The 18,607-nt window shown below is 43.9% G+C and overlaps 1 non-coding gene across 1 annotated transcript; it reads right to left on the bottom strand.

Annotated features, from left to right (window-relative positions):
* Nucleotides 1-18,239: 18,239 nt before the first annotated feature.
* On the bottom strand, nt 18,240-18,341 carry LOC115091398. The gene has a single exon (XR_003856703.1). It is a non-coding gene; the product is annotated as a U6 spliceosomal RNA (small nuclear RNA).
* Between the last annotated feature and the right edge of the window lie 266 nt (nt 18,342-18,607).

Genomic DNA, 18,607 nt, shown 5'->3' with positions numbered 1-18,607 from the left:
TCTACTGCGTGTTTCACTTCCATAAGTAATTTTATTCTAGCCTTATTCTTGTGTTTCTATTGTTCTCATACTTTGAACAGCCTTCCGCCTTCTTTCCACATTAGTTTTTCAGGGAACAAAGCACCATGCAGTATTTTATTTTACAGTGCTGGTTCCTGCCATGGGCTTCAATTTCAGTGAATTTTACTCTTATTCTTTAGTTCATCTGACCAAGGAATTTCAATACACCCACACACATCCCATTCCTACCAAATCTGCTGAAACCTGTGAGCCACAAGTTTCAAGGATCACCCCATGCTCCCGAGAGAAATTGTGCCTTTGATGCGCTTTAACCTGATTACATTATTTTCCTATCAGAGTGAGTTTCATACATATGTCTACCCAGAGTCTGCTGAACTCTCCCCTACTAAAGGGTGGGCAGTGTTTCATCTACTGATTTTCTATGCCTCGATCAAGAAGAGGCAGAAGATAAAAGTGAACCTCTGAGTACCTAATTCTTCTTGTGAAACAATTGGTTCTTCTCTGAACCTAGTTGCAAAACAAAGTGATTCTGTGCTGTGGGTGATTTTTTTTCCCCTCTCTCATCTTTATCTCAGAATCTGAGTCCATTAAGTGCGGCTGAAGTTGAACCTACAGTGAGAGGAATCAAAAAGCTCAGACTAACTTTTTAGAATGAAATATAATGCATGTATTTCACATATAAAGAAAAATAAACTATTGCATCAGCAGGTGTGGGCAGCAGTATATGACCTTGCTAAAAAAAAATCATGTCTGGCTACTATCTTGAATTGAAGTACAGATGTGTTACAATAACTCTAAGCAGCTTATCCCTGTCAAAGTGTCTCATTAGAGTGCCCACCCTTTAGAAGGGCAGGGTTCAACAGAGTCTGGGTAGAAATATATTTGAAACTCACTCTCATAGGAAAATACTGTAATACAAATGCCAGGCCAGGAATAAAGATCCCAGTTACAAATCATGAAAGGACTTAACTACCCACAATGGCAAGAATACTACAAGGTAAGGAGTGTGGAATATGGAGCAAGGCCAAGTGGCAGGAATTCCCGAGGTAGATCATCAGGAGAATGGAGGCAAGACAGAGTGGTAGCAAGATCTCCAAAGTAGTACATCAGGGGCATTGCATCTAGGTAAAATAGCAGCAAGACTCCCAAACTGTAGGATCAGTAGCACGGGAACTAGAAGGAATGGCAGCAAGGCCCCCAAGATGGTAAATCAGAGGCATTGCAACAAAGCAGAGTAGCAACAAGACCCACAAGGAGTAGAGTGCAGGGAATCACAAACAGTGCAAAACATGATAATCCCCAAGGCATAGAGTGTGGGAAATCACAAACAGCACAAGGGCATCAAAACCCCAAGATGTACAGAGCAAGGAATCACAAACAATACAAAGACATGAAAACCCTCAAGGCATGCAGTGCGGGGAATCAAATACAGCCTAAAATCATGATAACCCCCAAAGTGTAGAGTGTGGGGAATTGCAAACAGCACAAGGGCATCAAAACCCCCAAGGCAAGCACAGCTGGGAATCACAAACAGTGCAAAGTAATCAAAACCTTCAAGGTTGGGGGAGGGTCAAAGATAGAGGAAATGAAGTTTGAACTCCATATGCTCTGTGGTTTGCCTGACCATCTAAGGTGAAGAGGAAGGGGAAACTATGTTTTTTACCTGCAGAATCTATATTTGAACCAACTATAGGATCCATGAATGTTCAAGATCCCCTTACTTAAAGTATCTAGTGCAGTCTCCTTGGGGAGCTGGTCATGTAATGGTTCTACTGCTACCCCTACGGATTTGGAAGTTTCACTAACCCTGGAGGATTAGGTCCCTCCTGTGATGTCAAGCCACAAAGGTAATCAGGCTGGCAATGTGTATGGGACACCTAGAAATGATATCAGAGATAGTTGGGAGCATCACTTAACGTACTTGTTGATGCTGAATCTCAATTGGAAGTTTGTGGTGACTTGGACTTAGAAATTTGCAAGAAGATGGAAATGTCAGTTTTGCTTCTTCTTTATTGCTCCATCAGATTTCCTCATCTTGTTGCGCCCGGTCACAAGCGGCTGTAACCTCTCATGCTCACCTCTTTTTTCTCTGCACTGTCAATCATTGGGAGAATGGCGGCCTTCGGCAATCAACACCGAATTCCCCGGCGTCCCCAGGACAGCTTGGGCACTGCCAACCATCTTACTTCCTGCATCACCTAGGCGCGCGCGCAGGGCTTCCTTATGAATATGTCATGGCAGGAACCTCGGGGGCGTCGCCTCCGGATGAGAAATGATGTAAACACCACTAGTGTACTTATACGGACTGGCCAATTGCTAAGATTAGTTAGCAAGGAATTCTCTCGCTTGTTAAATCCGCTCTAACTTGGATCTTCTGTTCCAGACTACCTTTCTGGTAATTGGACGCTCTGAGTACCTGATCCTCGGGGGCTCTTCCACATCTTGGCTATCCGCTCCTTGGAGTGCCCTCCTACCTGGGACATCCTGACCTGCTCCTCGGGTATCTCTACTGGGGCTTTCTTGTGTGAGTACATTCTCCAGCTTCTATCATCTCTACTGAAGATTCCACAGCGTACCCCATCCTCGGGCCACTACCGTTCTTCAGTCCATATATGCTACTCTATCTGTGCCTCAGGATACTTCATATACTACACTGGGTCTACGGCCTGGTTCTTGTATCACTTACTCTGCCTCTTTAAATTCAACAGTACAGCTTCCTCGGCTTACCCGTACTGTGGGCCACTACCGGATCTGCACTCAGAGGTATTTACATCAGCCTACAGGAATCCCGGAGGTTCCCCGCGCTGTGCACCACTACCAGGACCTTCTTGTATACATCATCATCCTGACCACTGTATTTGCTATAGACTGTGTTTATCACTTTTCCCGCTCCTCAGGTTATGTTCTAGCTTTCTCCTTAATAAAGTCTCTCTCACATCTGTGTCCTACGTCACTGAGACCACGCCCACTGATGGTGAGGCCCACGGGGCTCCTCCCTATGGGCGGAGATATCTCTCACCTCAGCCAGGGGTTCACTAATTCATCAAAACCATAACAAATTGCTAACTCCATGGACCCAGCTCAGCTCTCAGCCCCTCAGGCCATCCCTGGCCTGGCCCATCTAGCCGAACAACAACAGACACTAGAGACTTTGACTACTGTCTTTAATCAGCTAAACTCTCAGCTGAACTCTACAGCATGTTCAGTGGAAATTAATTGGTACCAAATACATTTTCTTCTTGTTCTATCCACACTTGCAGCAATAAATCATAAGAACATAAGAAAATGCCATACTGGGTCAGACCAAGGGTCCATCAAGCCCAGCATCCTGTTTCCAACAGTGGCCAATCCAGGCCATAAGAACCTGGCAAGTACCCAAAAACTAAGTCTATTCCATGTTACCATTGCTAATGTCAGTGGCTATTCTCTAAGTGAACTTAATAACAGGTAATGGACTTCTCCTCCAAGAACTTATCCAATCCTTTTTTAAACACAGCTATACTAACTGCACTAACCACATCCTCTGGCAACAAATTCCAGAGTTTAATTGTGCGTTGAGTAAAAAAGAACTTTCTCCGATTAGTTTTAAATGTCCCCCATGTTAACTTCATGGAGTGCCCCCTAGTCTTTCTACTATCCGAAAGAGTAAATAACTGATTCACATCTACCCGTTCTAGACCTCTCATAATTTTAAACATCTCTATCCTATACCCCCTCAGCCGTCTCTTCTCCAAGCTGAAAAGTCCTAACCTCTTTAGTCTTTCCTCATAGGGGAGCTGTTCCATTCCCCTTATCATTTTGGTAGCCCTTCTCTGTACCTTCTCCATCGCAATTATATCTTTTTTGAGATGCGGCGACCAGAATTGTACACAGTATTCAAGGTGCGGTCTCACCATGGAGCGATACAGAGGCATTATGACATTTTCCGTTTTATTCACCATTCCCTTTCTAATAATTCCCAACATTCTGTTTGCTTTTTTGACTGCCGCAGCACACTGAACCGTTTTCAATGTGTTATCCACTATGATGCCTAGATCTCTTTCTTGGGTTGTAGCACCTAATATGGAACCCAACATTGTGTAATTATAGCATGGGTTATTTTTCCCTATATGCATCACCTTGCACTAATGCACATTAAATTTCATCTGCCATTTGGATGCCCAATTTTCCAGTCTCACAAGGTCTTCCTGCAATTTATCACAATCTGCTTGGAATTTAACTACTCTAAACAATTTTGTGTCATCTGCAAATTTGATTATCTCACTCGTCGTATTTCTTTCCAGATCATTTATAAATATATTGAAAAGTAAGGGTCCCAATACAGATCCCCGAGGCACTCCACTGTCCACTCCCTTCCACTGAGAAAATTGTCCATTTAATCCTACTCTGTTTCCTGTCTTTTAGCCAGTTTGCAATCCATGAAAGTACATTGCCACCTATCCCATGACTTTTTACTTTTCGTAGAAGCCTCTCATGAGGAACTTTGTCAAACGCCTTCTGAAAATTCAAGTATAGTACATCTACCAGTTCACCTTTATCCACATATTTATTAACTCCTTCAAAAAAGTGAAGCAGATTTGTGAGGCAAAACTTGCCTTGGGTAAAGCCATGCTGACTTTGTTCCATGTCTTTCTATATGTTCTGTGATTTTGATGTTTAGAACACTTTCCACTATTTTTCCTGGCACTGAAGTCAGGCTAACCGGTCTGTAGTTTCTTGGATCGCCCCTGGAGCCCTTTTTAAATATTGGGGTTACATTAGCTATCCTCCAGTCTTTAGGTTCAATGGATGATTTTAATGATAGGTTACAAATTTTTACTAATAGGTCTGAAATTTCATTTTTTAGTTCCTTCAGAACTCTGGGGTGTATACCATCCGGTCCAGGTGATTTACTACTCTTCAGTTTGTCAATCAGGCCTACCACATCTTCTAGGTTCACCGTGATTTGATTCAGTACATCTGAATCATTACCCATGAAAACCTTCTCCATTATGGGTACCTCTCCAACATCCTCTTCAGTAAACACCGAAGCAAAGAAATAATTTAATCTTTCTGCGATGGCCTTATCTTCTCTAAGTGCCCCTTTAACCCCTCGATCATCTAACGGTCCAACTGACTCCCTCACAGGCTTTCTGCTTCGGATATATTTAAAAAGGTTTTTACTGTGAGGTTTTGCCTCTATAGCCAACTTCTTTTCATATTCTCTCTTAGCCTGTCTTATCAATGTCTTACATTTAACTTGCCAACGTTTATGCTTTATCCTATTTTCTTCTGTTGGATCCTTCTTCCAATTTTTGAATGAGGATTTTTGGCTAAAATAGCTTCTTTCACCTCCCCTTTTAACCATGCTGGTAATCGTTTTGCCTTCTTTCCACCTTTCGTAATGTGTGGAATACATATAGACTGTGCTTCTAGAATGGTATTTTTTAACAATGACCACGCCTCTTGGACTTTTTTTTACTTTTGTAGCTGCTCCTTTCAGTTTTTTTCTAACAATTTTTCTCATTTTATCAAAGTTTCCCTTTTGAAAGTTTAGCACGAGAGCCTCTTCCAGTCATTAAATCCTATGTCGTTGGTGCCCACATGTACCACGACAGCCGGCTCCTCCCCAGCACTGTCTAAAATCCTATCTAGGTGATGCGTGAGGTCCGCCACCTTCGCACCAAGTAGGCAGGTTACCAGGTGATCCTCACGCCCACCAGCCACCCAGCTATCTACATTCCTAATAATCAAATCACCAACTATGACGGCCGACCTAACCCTTCCCCCCTGGGCAGTAGGCCTTGGGGAGATATGCTCAGTGCAAAAGGACAATGCATCACCTGGAGAGGAGGTCCTTGCTACAGGATCCTTTCCTGCTACACCTGGTTGGTGCTCTCCCATCATGAGACCTCCTTCCTCCAAGGCAGCACCAGGGCTGCTAATCTGAAGTTGGGACTTGACTACTATGTCCCTGAAGGTCTCATCTATATACCTCTCTATCTGCCTCAGCTCCTCCAGGTCTGCCTCTCTAGCCTCCAGAGATCGGACTCGTTCTCTGAGAGCCAGGATCTCTTTGCATCGCATGCACATGTACAACTTCTCACCAGTGGGTAAAAAATCATACATGTGACACTCTATGCAAAAGACTGGGAAGCCCCCCTCTTGCTGCTGGACTGCTGCCTTCATCTCAATTTTGATCAGTTCCTAGTTAAGTTTTAGGTTGCTATGGGATTAGGAATGTGTCTAACATCCTTTAAATGTATTAGTGAATTCACTGGGAGGCAGATTTTATAAATTTGCGCGGGCGCGTACTTTTGTTCATACACCAGGCGCGAACAAAAGTACGCTGGATTTTATAAGATACGCGCGTAGCCGCGTGTATCTTATAAAATCCGGGGTCAGCGCGCGCAAGGGGATGCACATTTGTGCAACCTGCGTGAGCTGAGCCCGGCGCGCGCTGCCTGTTCCCTCCAAGACCGCTCCGAAATCGGAGCAGCCTCGGAAGGAACTTTCTTTCCACCCCCCCCGCACCTTCCCCTCCCTTCCCCTACTTAACCCACCCCCCCGGCCCTATCTAAACCCCCCCCCCTACCTTTTGTTGGCCTCAACCACGCCCCCGGGCCGGCGCCATGCCCCCAGTCCCGCCCCGAACCGCCCCTGACCCCCGGACACGCCCCCTTTTACGAAGCCTTTTACAAAGCCCAGGGACTTTTTTAAAATTTAAATTAAATGTGTAAAAATAAGTAAAATGACAGTGAAATTTTAACTGAACAAGCGAACCCATGCTCCAAAATTTAAAAAAAGAGTGCACAGGGTAGTGAGAAGTACAAAAAAAAAACAAAACTGGAAATAAAACTTACTTGGAAAAGAAGGCTCCTTGGCTGCTCCAGTAAGGCCTACAGCAGTGTCTGATTAGAGCTCAGCTGGGCTTCAGAGCTTGTGGCCCAGCTGAATAGGTGAACTCTCCCCCTCCCAGAGCTCCAGGAGCCTCAGTGATTAAATAAAGAAAATAAAATGGTAAAAGCTTGCTGCTCCTTTAAGTTATAAAACTAAAATAAAATTTAAAAAAAAGGCAATTGTTGGGGGAAGGGTTGAAATTAAATAACTAAATCAAACAACACAGTTGAAATAAAACTCTCCCTTCAGCTCCAATGGGAGGCTGAAGGAAAGAGCACGACAGAACGTAAAACTGTAAAGCAAATAAGACAGGAAGTGTGCCTTGAAAACATCCCTGCCTAAAACAAAACTCACCCTAAAATTAAATCCCGGAAAAACTGCCCCTGCCTAACTAAAACTTCACCCTAGATCAAAGAAAAGTGTGCTTGTGTGTGTAGTGAATGGGGGAGGGGGAGAGAGGCTGCAGTCAGTATATGAGGGAAGGCAGCTCCTCTCAAACAAACAAATCAAATAAAAGGCTAAATACATGAAATAAACTCTAAATAAAAGTGAGGGCTGCTGCCTCAACACAAACTGAACTAAAATATCTCAACATTATAAATGTAAATAAACAAAATATATGAAAATAAAGGTTTTGAGATCCCTGCAGCAGGAGCTCGATGTGCACACAGCCTCTCTCTCCAGGAGGGAAAGCCAGGAATGGCTCAACCTGGCCTCCAAATCTGGAATCAGTTGGCAACTCTACCCCTGCTAGGGGTGATGTTAAGGGTGTAATAATAATGAAGGGGTCTGAACGCTTCAACCTGACAAAGGACTTCATGTACCAGAATCCCCTGCTTCATGACGGGTTTACTTACAGTCTGCAATACAGCTGTAATTAGGACATTGAGAAACTTTCTGTCAGCACATTGCACATTTTCATTTTTTGGCTTCGCTGTTCTTATTCTCTGATAAGCTTTCACTGCTGTAACCTAGAATAGAACAATGGATGTATTATGTGAAGGGCTGTATTACTGCAGACTCGCGAATTCCTTTCCAGAACTGCAAGTCCCAGCAGCCTCTCCTGCAGAACATGGGAGAAGTTTCACGAAAGTTCCAGGGTGTCTAGGGAGGGGGTCAGTAGCCCCTTCAGCCGGAATATGCTTGCTCAGCAATGCTTAGAACGCATGTGTAAAAGATAAGAACTGTAAAGTGCATAAGAGTCTGCTCCTGGAGGGGAGGGGCATGCAGTTGTACTAAGCCTTTGTCTTAGCTGCATCTTGCTGGCAATAAAAGTCTATCTTTACGGATCAGTTGTCTGGACCTCCTTACTGACTAAAAAGAGACGGTTACATTTGGCGAGCCTCAGCCAGGAGGTACCGGGGATGCTATTTTAGCCCCCCAGTTGGTCCAGGGGATTTTGTGGCGGAGTGATCCCCCAGACTTGCCTGGTGAGTGGCCACCGCTGAGTTCAGTGATCAGGTATCCGAGGGGGTCATTCCACGGAGATCCTCTGAGACCTTTGGGCTGGTGATCTGGGAAGAAGGCTTTCATGACGTTCGGAAGAACCCTGCAGGCGAGTATTATGGGAATGATGGGAAAAGTGAAGAATAGCTAAAAGAGTAGCAAATAACCGGTCCATCCGTGAGGGGACCGAGGGGGCTTTGATCACACCCCAAGCGGTGGTTTGGTAGGAATTGCATTCCGAAAGCCACGCGCATAAAAAGAGGAAAAAGAAGTAACGCATACGATAGTGGGAATAGGTTTCTTGTTGTGTGAAAGTGACCCTTTTGTGTCTGACGGATACGGACCCCTTACCTATCCGTCTTCCCTTCCCTCCTTTGTCTGTGATTCTATCCTAATGGGAGGGGGCGGTTCTACTCCATTAAAAGTCATGACGGAACACTATAGGGAAGTGTTCGATAGACATAAATGTACTAAACCCGGAATGATTCAACGATGCACCCATAGGTGGCCCGGTTTGTGTGTAAATTGGCCTCCGGAAGGAACTTTCAATTTCCAAACGGCCACAAGGGTCCTGAAAATAGTTAGTGAAGAAGGGAATCCGGGTTGCCCTGAGGATTAACCGTACATAACTGCTTGGATTGCAGTTATTGAGAATCCTCCGTCGTGGGCAAAGAAGTTAGTGGAGGGAGCCGCCCTCGTAATGGTGGCTCAGGTGCACAAAATGGGGAACTGGAAGTCCCCATTATTAATTAAGGATTGTAATGTATGTAACTGCTATCTGTGAATGGCAAGCACATGTACCAGGGATTCTTTGTTTTTAATTGTTTTAAACCCTAATAAGAAGAGATTTTGGGTTACAGATGCTGCACAAGACTACTATACAACAAATTAATTTACAGTGTTAAGTTAAAATACTGATTTGATTACTGGAGAATGCATTTACTGGTGTTGAAGTTTAGAACTTGATGGCAGTTAAGGGTTAACGGCAGAGATAATTACAGGAGAGAGGAGGGGATCGAGCCAGAGAGAGAAGAAAAAAAAAAAAAAAAAAAAGGGGACATTGGGCTAGCCTGGGTGAATGAAGACAAAGAGAAAGAAAAATTGTTTCGTTTGTTTTAACAGAACATTATTGAAAGTTAGTTGATGGTGTGCGTATGTGAATAAAGATAGAATTGTGGTATGTTAATTAAAAGAAAGGAAGATTGTAGCTCCAAGTTTCTGCTGATTAAATTTATTCTCCAAGGTCCTTGCTAAAACTGTCTGTAATCTGACAAAGGATTGCTACTTGCAAAGAAATACCAGAACCAAGGGTCCCTTACAAATCATTTAGTGCCTTATGATGCAGGCTATTTTTAAGACATTTTATAGCAGCAAATTAATTGTTACAGTACAAAGTGGAATGGTGGTGCGTCCCACTGCGTGTCAGTACGTAGTGCGTAGGCATTCAATATGGCTGTGCGTTTCAATGCTGGCATTGCTAATCAGAAGTTTTAGTTTTCTCATATCTTCTATCCCAGTGTCCTCCCTATGCTTATCTTTCTATTCTCTAATACCATGTTAATTATTGTTCTTACTTGTCTCCTATATATTATCTGTTATTTAAAAGTTACATTGGAACGCATGATAAAGTATGAACTCTCTTTTGCTGACGCAGTTTATTTTGAAGCTGTCTCTGGGAAATTTAGAGAAATGATTAAGAATGGGTTCTTTGTTAAAGTTTTTCTTGTTGCTTCTTTGGCTAGCAGTAGTTAAATATGCAGAGTTACTCCCTGTTTTAAGGAACTGGCAAGATAAGACAGCCAAGCATGTGCAGCGCTGACTGTGAGAATTACAGGATGCCGTTTGTAAAAAAAAACAAAAAAAAAAACCGGAGAAAACAAAGACTTAATATTAAAAATTTTGATTCAGTGGCAGGCGCAAGATAAGGATTATTGGAAGTTGTGGGCAAGAGAAGGGGCCACTATGCAAGATTAGGAACAAGAGCAAATATGAGTCGGCCCAAATGATAAAGTAGTGGCCCACACACACACACACACATATATATATATATATATATATTGCAATTATGTTCTTTGACCACTGGTGGGGGCTGGGCTCTGGCTATTACCATATGTTCTTAGTGTTTGCAATGTAATTGATACAAGGCTTCCAAGGGTTTGATCATCACTCCTGCACACCTAAAGCGCCCCCCCCTGGATCCTTGCCTGCAGATCCAGGTTGACTTTATTGAATTAACCCAATGCCAAACTTACAAGTGTGAAGGAAGCAATGTTTTGCAGCTTCTGGCCCTGCCACTTGGGCTGAAGATGGTTCTTATGGATATAGAACTCCAATCTATATGTTAAATCGTATTATCCGACTACAAGCAGTGTTGGAACTTCTCACTAATGACTCATCGTATTTTGAGATGTATGGGAACAGGGATCAGGAAGAGAAGAAAAGGGCCCGTCCCTGCAACCAGGAACTTAATAATAGAGACCCGACATCCGAAAGAAGCTGCAGAAGGCCGAAGGCTTTGAGGGCATGAGCCTCAGCCAGTTAAAAGCTATAGCAGACCAAGTATGTGGAAATAGAGAAGTGGAAGAGAAAAGAGAGAAGCAAGTAGAGACATGAAGGAGAAAGTGACTGTTAGCCGCCGCTCTCGAGGACACGCGGACGGGAAGGAGCCAAGACAATGGCAGACCGCGAAGAGGAGGGGGAACAAGACCCCCCTTTGGGAAAGAATCAGTGTGCGTACTGCAAAAATGAAGGCCATTGGAAGAGAGACTGTGAAGAATGGCAAAAGAAATACGGGAGCCCTGCAGTGAATACTAACGACAAAAATGGACCTGCACCGACACAAAGGGGCCGAGGAGGAAGGAGATCGGACAACCCCCACTGGCAGATGGCGGAGGAGGCGACAAGGAGCATACAGCCTGAAGAGACCGGGAGGGAAGAATCCCCACTGACCCTCTGGTGGAGATCCACGAGGTAACACAACAAAAATCAGGGGCCTGTTGGACTCAGAGGCCAACGATCTGTCATGACTGCACCAATCGGCCCCCCCGACGAAAGAGACTGTTTCTATAGTGGGTGCCTCAGGTCAGGTACTCACTGCCCCTCTGCAGAAAGAATGAACTATACAAGTAGGCGGGACCATGGTATCCCTTATCGGATGGAACCTGCTGTGTAAGCCTCAGACCACATTGAGATTTCAACCAACAGGGGAAGTTAAAGCCTCCTTCGGGGACCATCCAGTGATACTCATCTGTCCCCTCCAAGAAGAATGGAGACTACATCTTCCCATAGTCGAACGAACCATCGAACATCGATATGAAAACAACACCCCCCCTCAACAAAAACGAAGACAACTGATGGATAGTTTACCCCAAGTATGGTTCGAACAGAACCCGGGAGGAATAGCTATCGACGCTACCCCCATATGGATAGAGATGAAACAGAATGCACAGGTGATTAATCAACCTCAATACCCCATTCCATATATGGCCAGACAAGGAATCCAGATACACCTGCAAAGACTGTATGATTTGGGCATTCTTCGGCGAATCCGATCTGCTTGGAACACCCCTTTGTTGCCAGTAAAGAAGCCTGGATCTAATGACTATCGACCAGTACAAGACTTAAGAAAAGTGAATAGTCAAGTAGCAGATCTAGTAGCCCTCGTCCCAAATCCGTATTCAATCTTGGCTCAAGTCTCTCCTGCATCAAAGTGGTACAGTGTCATTGATCTCAAAGATGCCTTCTTCTCCGTCCCGGTGGCGGAGGAATGTCAAAAGATTTTTGCTTTCACATGGGAAGATGCAGATACTGGAGTAAAGCAGCAGTACACATGGACTCGGTTGCCTAAAGGGTTTAGGCACTCACCTACGCTGTTCGGTGAGCAACTGGCAAAAGATTTAAAGATGTATCAAGTAAAGTATGGGCCAGTCATACAATACGTGGATGACCTTCTGTTGTTTCGAGAGACGTACCTCGAATGTGCGGTATCCACTCTTCAGCTGCTAAAGATGTTGTACTCAAAAGGGTATCGTGCAAGTAAAAAGAAAGCGCAAATCTGTGAATTGGAAGTAGAGTATTTAGGCTTCCAAATACGTGGAGGAACCCGATGTCTGGGGATTTCTCGCACCAGTTCTATAAGAGATCAACCTGTACCCACTTGCAAGAAAGAGCTCCGGGCGTTCCTTGGAGCTGCAGGATACTGTAGGCTGTGGATTGCTAACTATGCTGTTATGGCCCAACCCCTATACGACAAGCTGCGGGGTAAAGAAGCAGAATCTCAACCCTTCCAATGGGAAGGAAACGAGCTGGCAAGCTTACGTCAACTAAAAGAAGCCTTAATTGAACCACCTGCCTTAGGATTGCCAGATGTGATGAAACCATTTCATCTATTCGTCGATGAAAAGAAAGGAATGGCCATTGGGGTATTGACTCAAACTCTAGAATCATAGGAACGACCTGTTGCATATCTGTCAAAAGGAATGGACAATGTTGCAAAAGGATGGCCAGGTTGTCTTCGAAGCATTGCGGCTGCATGCTTACTAATTCCAGAAGCAGTCAAATTAACTTTTGGTCAAACTCTGAATGTAACAACTCCCCACACCATTCAAGGACTGCTAGAGACCCATGGACCAAAATGGATGACTAATTCACATCTCGTCAAGTATTAAGCCTTACTGTGTGAAACACCTGAAATTCAAATACAAGACAGCAAAAACTTGAACCCGGCCACTCTTATGCCGGCACCTGAACCAGTTGCCCATGATTGTGAAGAAGTCATGACTACAATACATTCCAGTAGACCAGACCTGAGGGATCAACCCTGGCAAGGAGCTTGGACTTTATTAACTGATGGGAGCAGCCAAATCATTCATGAGATACGTTCTGCTGGATATGCTGTTGTATCCGAAGATGAAATCGTTGAGGCTCAACCTCTTCCCCCAGGAACGTCTGCACAAAAAGCTGAACTAATTGCCCTTACTCGAGCTCTGCAGTTGGCAGAAGGACAAACTGTAAATATCTATACAGACTCTAAATATGCCTTCCTTACAATTCAAGTGCATGGAGCATTATAGAGGGAAAACAATTGAACAATGCATCAGAAGTACGTGAATTACTAGACGCAGTTTGGCTTCCTCGCAAGGTGGCTGTAATGCATTGCAAAGCACACACCAGGAAATCAAACCCTATTGTCAAGAAAATCAGAGAGCAGATGAAGCAGCAAAAAGGGGCAACTCGGGAACCCTTCCAAGCAGTATTAATTGCATCGAATCATCAGGCTTCAGGCAGTCCTGGAGCTCATCACCAACGACTGCTTTCGCTCTTAAACTCTGGGCAAAACAAAATACCAAAATTATGACTGCAGTGTACCAGAATAGATTGGTTTTAGATTACCCTCTGGCCCAGGAAGGAGGGTTTGTGGAACATTTAACCTCTCCAATTGTTGTTTACAGGTAGATGACCAAAACAAGGTTATCCAAGACATCACTGATCGCATGGTCAAGATGGCACACGTCCCTGTCCAGCAGTGGAATAGTGCTTGGGACTGGACCAATGGATTCCGTGGTTGGTTTTCCATGATCGGTGGATTTAAGAGCTTGTTTGTTATCCCAGCCAGTTTAATTCTGTTTTGTTTTTTAGGACCCTGAATTATTCCTTTCTTGCTCAAACCGCCTTCGTCGGGTGATGAAGGACATTGCTGAACGCAAAACAGCCACGCAGCTTCTGTCACTGTACATGTATTCCTCTGAGCCTATAGAACCTGTTTAACCATCCTCATGTTTTATCCTGGGCCATCTTCCCATACATGACAAGTTCGGGCTACAAAGGGGGGTGGAGCCATTAGGGCCCATCCGTCTCAAACCCGTGAAGAAACCATCGGACTGTTTGGGAAATTAGGGCCCCCTGAGAACTCAAATTGCTAATTTTTCTTGTTTCTGTTTCTTTCAGCTCCACAGTTGCGTTGTGATGGTGTGATACTTTTCATAAAGAATGATAAGTATCAAAGGGGGGAATGAAGGGGTCTGAACGCTTCAACCTGACAAAGGACTTCATGTACCAGAATCCCCTGCTTCATGACGGGTTTACTTACAGTCTGCAATACAGCTGTAATTAGGACATTGAGAAACTTTCTGTCAGCACATTGCACATTTTCATTTTTTGGCTTCGCTGTTCTTATTCTCTGATAAGCTTTCACTGCTGTAACCTAGAATAGAACAATGGATGTATTATGTGAAGGGCTGTATTACTGCAGACTCGCGAATTCCTTTCCAGAACTGCAAGTCCCAGCAGCCTCTCCTGCAGAACATGGGAGAAGTTTCACGAAAGTTCCAGGGTGTCTAGGGAGGGGGTCAGTAGCCCCTTCAGCCGGAATATGCTTGCTCAGCAATGCTTAGAACGCATGTGTAAAAGATAAGAACTGTAAAGTGCATAAGAGTCTGCTCCTGGAGGGGAGGGGCATGCAGTTGTACTAAGCCTTTGTCTTAGCTGCATCTTGCTGGCAATAAAAGTCTATCTTTACGGATCAGTTGTCTGGACCTCCTTACTGACTAAAAAGAGACGGTTACAATAACAAAAACTTTCCTTTAGAAGCTATGCATGCTACAGTGAAAGTGTACTACTTGCTTTCCTTTAAACGGCAGAAGGAGCTGCAGGTAGTCAAGAAACTTTAATTAATTACCTCGGATAGTTTGGGTGTATTTGCTTTACTTGAAGAAACCCCAAAAGAGAAGTTACCCAGAGCTACGTTATTGGTGAGGGATGTTTTAGAGCCTGACAGAAACTAGATATTGAAGAATTTCTTTCATTATAAAGATCTGTTATATGGTCAAGACCTGGATACTTCCTGATTTGAGTCAGGCTACGCAAAAGAAGCGCAAGAACTATGTGGCGAAGCGATAGAGGCCAGGGGCTTTGGGAAACAGACTTTTTCTTAAAATTCGTTTTGAAATGTATTCTAAAATTTCATGCTGTTTTTTGTTTTTTTTTGACCCACTACAATTGGAGAAATTTCTTAAAGCATGGGAAGAATCAGGTTCTGTTATAGGAACATCTGGTTGATTGGTAAGAACATAGCCTGGAAATTATGTTAAGACTAGCTAACACCTATAGAAAATTCAATGCCCTCACCCACCCTAACCAGAGATGGTACCCATTAGGCATCATAGATGATAGCTTAGAGTGCAGCAGATTTGGGGGCAGCGCCAGCAGTTTCTATGCATGAGCGCACAGAGGGCTGCTGGATGACTCTGCTGGTCAGTGCCTGAATTCCAGGCAGCAGAGAAACAGCTGCAGGGAACAGGAGGGGAGGAGGTAAGCGTGGAGTAAAGAGAGCACAAAGCAGATCACGGAAGAGCCATTCTGCTCCCTAATCCACTATGAGCATATGTTCCCTTTGAACTGTGCATGCTGTTAGGTGCTTTCAGGGTGGGCAATTTTCAAAAGCTATGTAAATGGGTAAATAATGGTTTGTTATATTATTTATTTTCTTAAAGTTCTTATTAGTCACCTCTACAAAGCTCTAGGTGGCCTATAGAAAAAAATATACGTAAATATAAAACAATAACAAAACTATACATTTAAAAGTTTAATGTCACAACATCAAAAAAGACAGCAAATGAACCAGTGCCCACCCAGGACCAGCCTAAAGAACCTAACAATGTGTCTAAGATCTGAGGGCTAGCTCAAACAGGTGAACTTTCAAAAGCTTTCTGAACTCCTTCATGAGGTTGATAATCACAGTGCAATTGACAATGAGCTCCATAGAGTTGGACCTGCGACTGAGAAGGACCTGCGAATGAGAAGGTCATATTCCCGCCCATCAGATGGATGGAATATCTAAAAGACCTCTTTGTGAAGACTTCAATGCTCAATCTAGATTGTATAATCTCAGCTTGGAGTTAGCTCAAGCAGTTTATGGACAAGCAGCGCCACTCTGTACTCCCCATGCCAGAGGACAGGAAGCCAGCAAAGGTCGATCAGAACTGGTGTGACGTGGGCTCTCCTGTCCATGTCTGAAATTAGGCACGCACAGCATTCTGTACCACCTGCATTGCATGCAAAGCGACTGTAGGCAAACCGATGTACAGCGAATTACATTGTTTGGGTACTTGCCAGGTTCTTGTGGCCTGGTTTGGCCTCTGTTGGAAACAAGATGCTGGGCTTGATGGACCCTTGGTCTGACCCAGCATGGCAATTTCTTATGTTCTTATGTTCTTACTTACATAATTAAAGCCTAAACTACAGAGCAAAATTCTGAATAGGCTAATAAAGATTTGAATGGATGTATAAGCCAAAGCTTATAATAACAAGACTTAATAACAACTTTAAGTTGTTTCTGCATGTAGAGGTTCTGGCTTTTTGAAAATTGTCCTTTCTATGTGCAGTTCTGTGTTGTTACAGGATTATTCTGGGAGGGATGATGGGTGGGGTCATCAGAATTGCAGAAGAGGGGGTTGCTTAACAGTTCGAAAAGCAATGGGGGAAGAGGGCGCAAGGCTGAAGGTTCTCCTCGAGTGCTTAATACCCTTGTACCGGTGCTGACCATAACCACATAATTCTTCCCCTTCCCAGATAGAACTCAGAACTTTCATCCCTCCCCTGCCTGACCCAAGGACTCCCATCCCTTCTCTCTTCCCCTCTTCTGCCCCAAACTGAGCACTTTTTCCTTCTCCTCCTTCCTACTTGTTGCCCTCTGGGAATCCTCAGTCTTCCAGCCTGCCCATCCCTCTGCATCTCTAGCCGTGCAGCTCCTCGCCAAAGCAGAGTCTGGCCCTAGCCTTTCCTCTTTCCCCGCCAGGGCAATCTGCAAACACTCTGTGTCACAGCGGGTTGGTCATGTGGCTTTGCAAAGTACGCCCCTTGTATGGCTCACAGTGCCCCCTTTCAGCCAGAGCCACAACAGCACGGTCCCTGATAGATGCCACTTCAAGTGTATTACATTGAGAGATAATGTTGCGGTCCATGTCAAGTACCTGTAATTTATTTTATTTCCCTAGTGGTTAGAGCAGCGGGCTACGAACCAGGAGACCAGGGTTCAAGTCCCACTGTCGCTCCTTGTGACCTTCGGCAAGTCACTTTACCCTCCATTGCCTCAGATATAAACTTAAATTGTAAGCCCTCTGGAGATAGGGAAATATCTACAGTACCTGAATGTAATCCGCTTTAAAGTGCTGAAAAAAGTACAAAAAAAAGCGAAATATAAAAATCTAAATAAATAAAATTTTATTGCTTCTTGATTTCTTTCTCTGTCTCTTTATTATGAAGTGCAATTCTGAGAATTATTCTATTTGCTTTTCTAATGTTTCTTTTTCTTGTGCTATGGTGTGCAGATACTTTTCAATATTTTACTTTGTCGAGAAGTTCTTGCTATAACTTTGTACATTAGATAAATATGAAAAAACCCAAAAAGAATCTCTAAGTATCTTCAGAAATTAGATTCAGATTCAAGAAACTCTATTAGCACAACAGCAAACTTGCACGCTGCTTTAATAAATGACTGTGCATTACCTCTTGACGCTGTGTGATGGTAAAGGGCTACTCCTGCATCTCATTGGCTGCTCCCAGTGACTGCAGTGAGGTGAAGTCTGCTGAGACTGGGATTGCCACTTCATCTCAGCTCGACCTGTCCAGTCCTGCTTTTACTGCACCGCATGCATGTGCTTGTAGTTCTGATTTTCTTAGGGAAGTCAGAACTATCAATTCATGCAGGCAGTGAGGCAAAACCAGGACTGGATCAGTCTTCTCATTTGGCCTGGGGTGAGATGACAACTCCCAGATGCCATACGTTAGCCTTCTTAACCCCATTAGGCCCAAATATCTTACTATCTGCACACAAGGGGTTAAAAAGCAGAGGAACCAATAGGATTCTGCGTTGTTGTTTTTTTCTGGCATGTTTTTAAAATACGGACTGCTTCAGGAGTTTGCATATCATCTTGGGATAGGACCATTCTAAGCTTCTCTGTATTGTTCCGGTTTTAGAAAATGTGCTTTGAAAGGATGTATATCTTAATTTATTTTTTCAGTTTTCCTACTGTAAAACATTTTATAGACTTACTGGAATACAGCTAGTTTTACTGCACTAATTATTACTCTATACTTAAGTTGCATGTAGTGGCAAACCCCCCTTCCTTACCCTAAATATCAATGGCTTTGCAGTGCATTGATACAGACGAGTACAAGATAAAGTCCCAGTTCTCTTACCTGTGCCAGGCAGGTGAAGTGGACGTTGGTGGCTGGACGGTACTGGTGGAAATCTGTCTCTATC

The sequence above is a fragment of the Rhinatrema bivittatum genome, chromosome 4 (genome assembly GCF_901001135.1).
Source record: "Rhinatrema bivittatum chromosome 4, aRhiBiv1.1, whole genome shotgun sequence".
Lineage (NCBI taxonomy): Eukaryota > Metazoa > Chordata > Amphibia > Gymnophiona > Rhinatrematidae > Rhinatrema > Rhinatrema bivittatum.
This window is presented reverse-complemented; position numbering and strand designations above follow the sequence as displayed.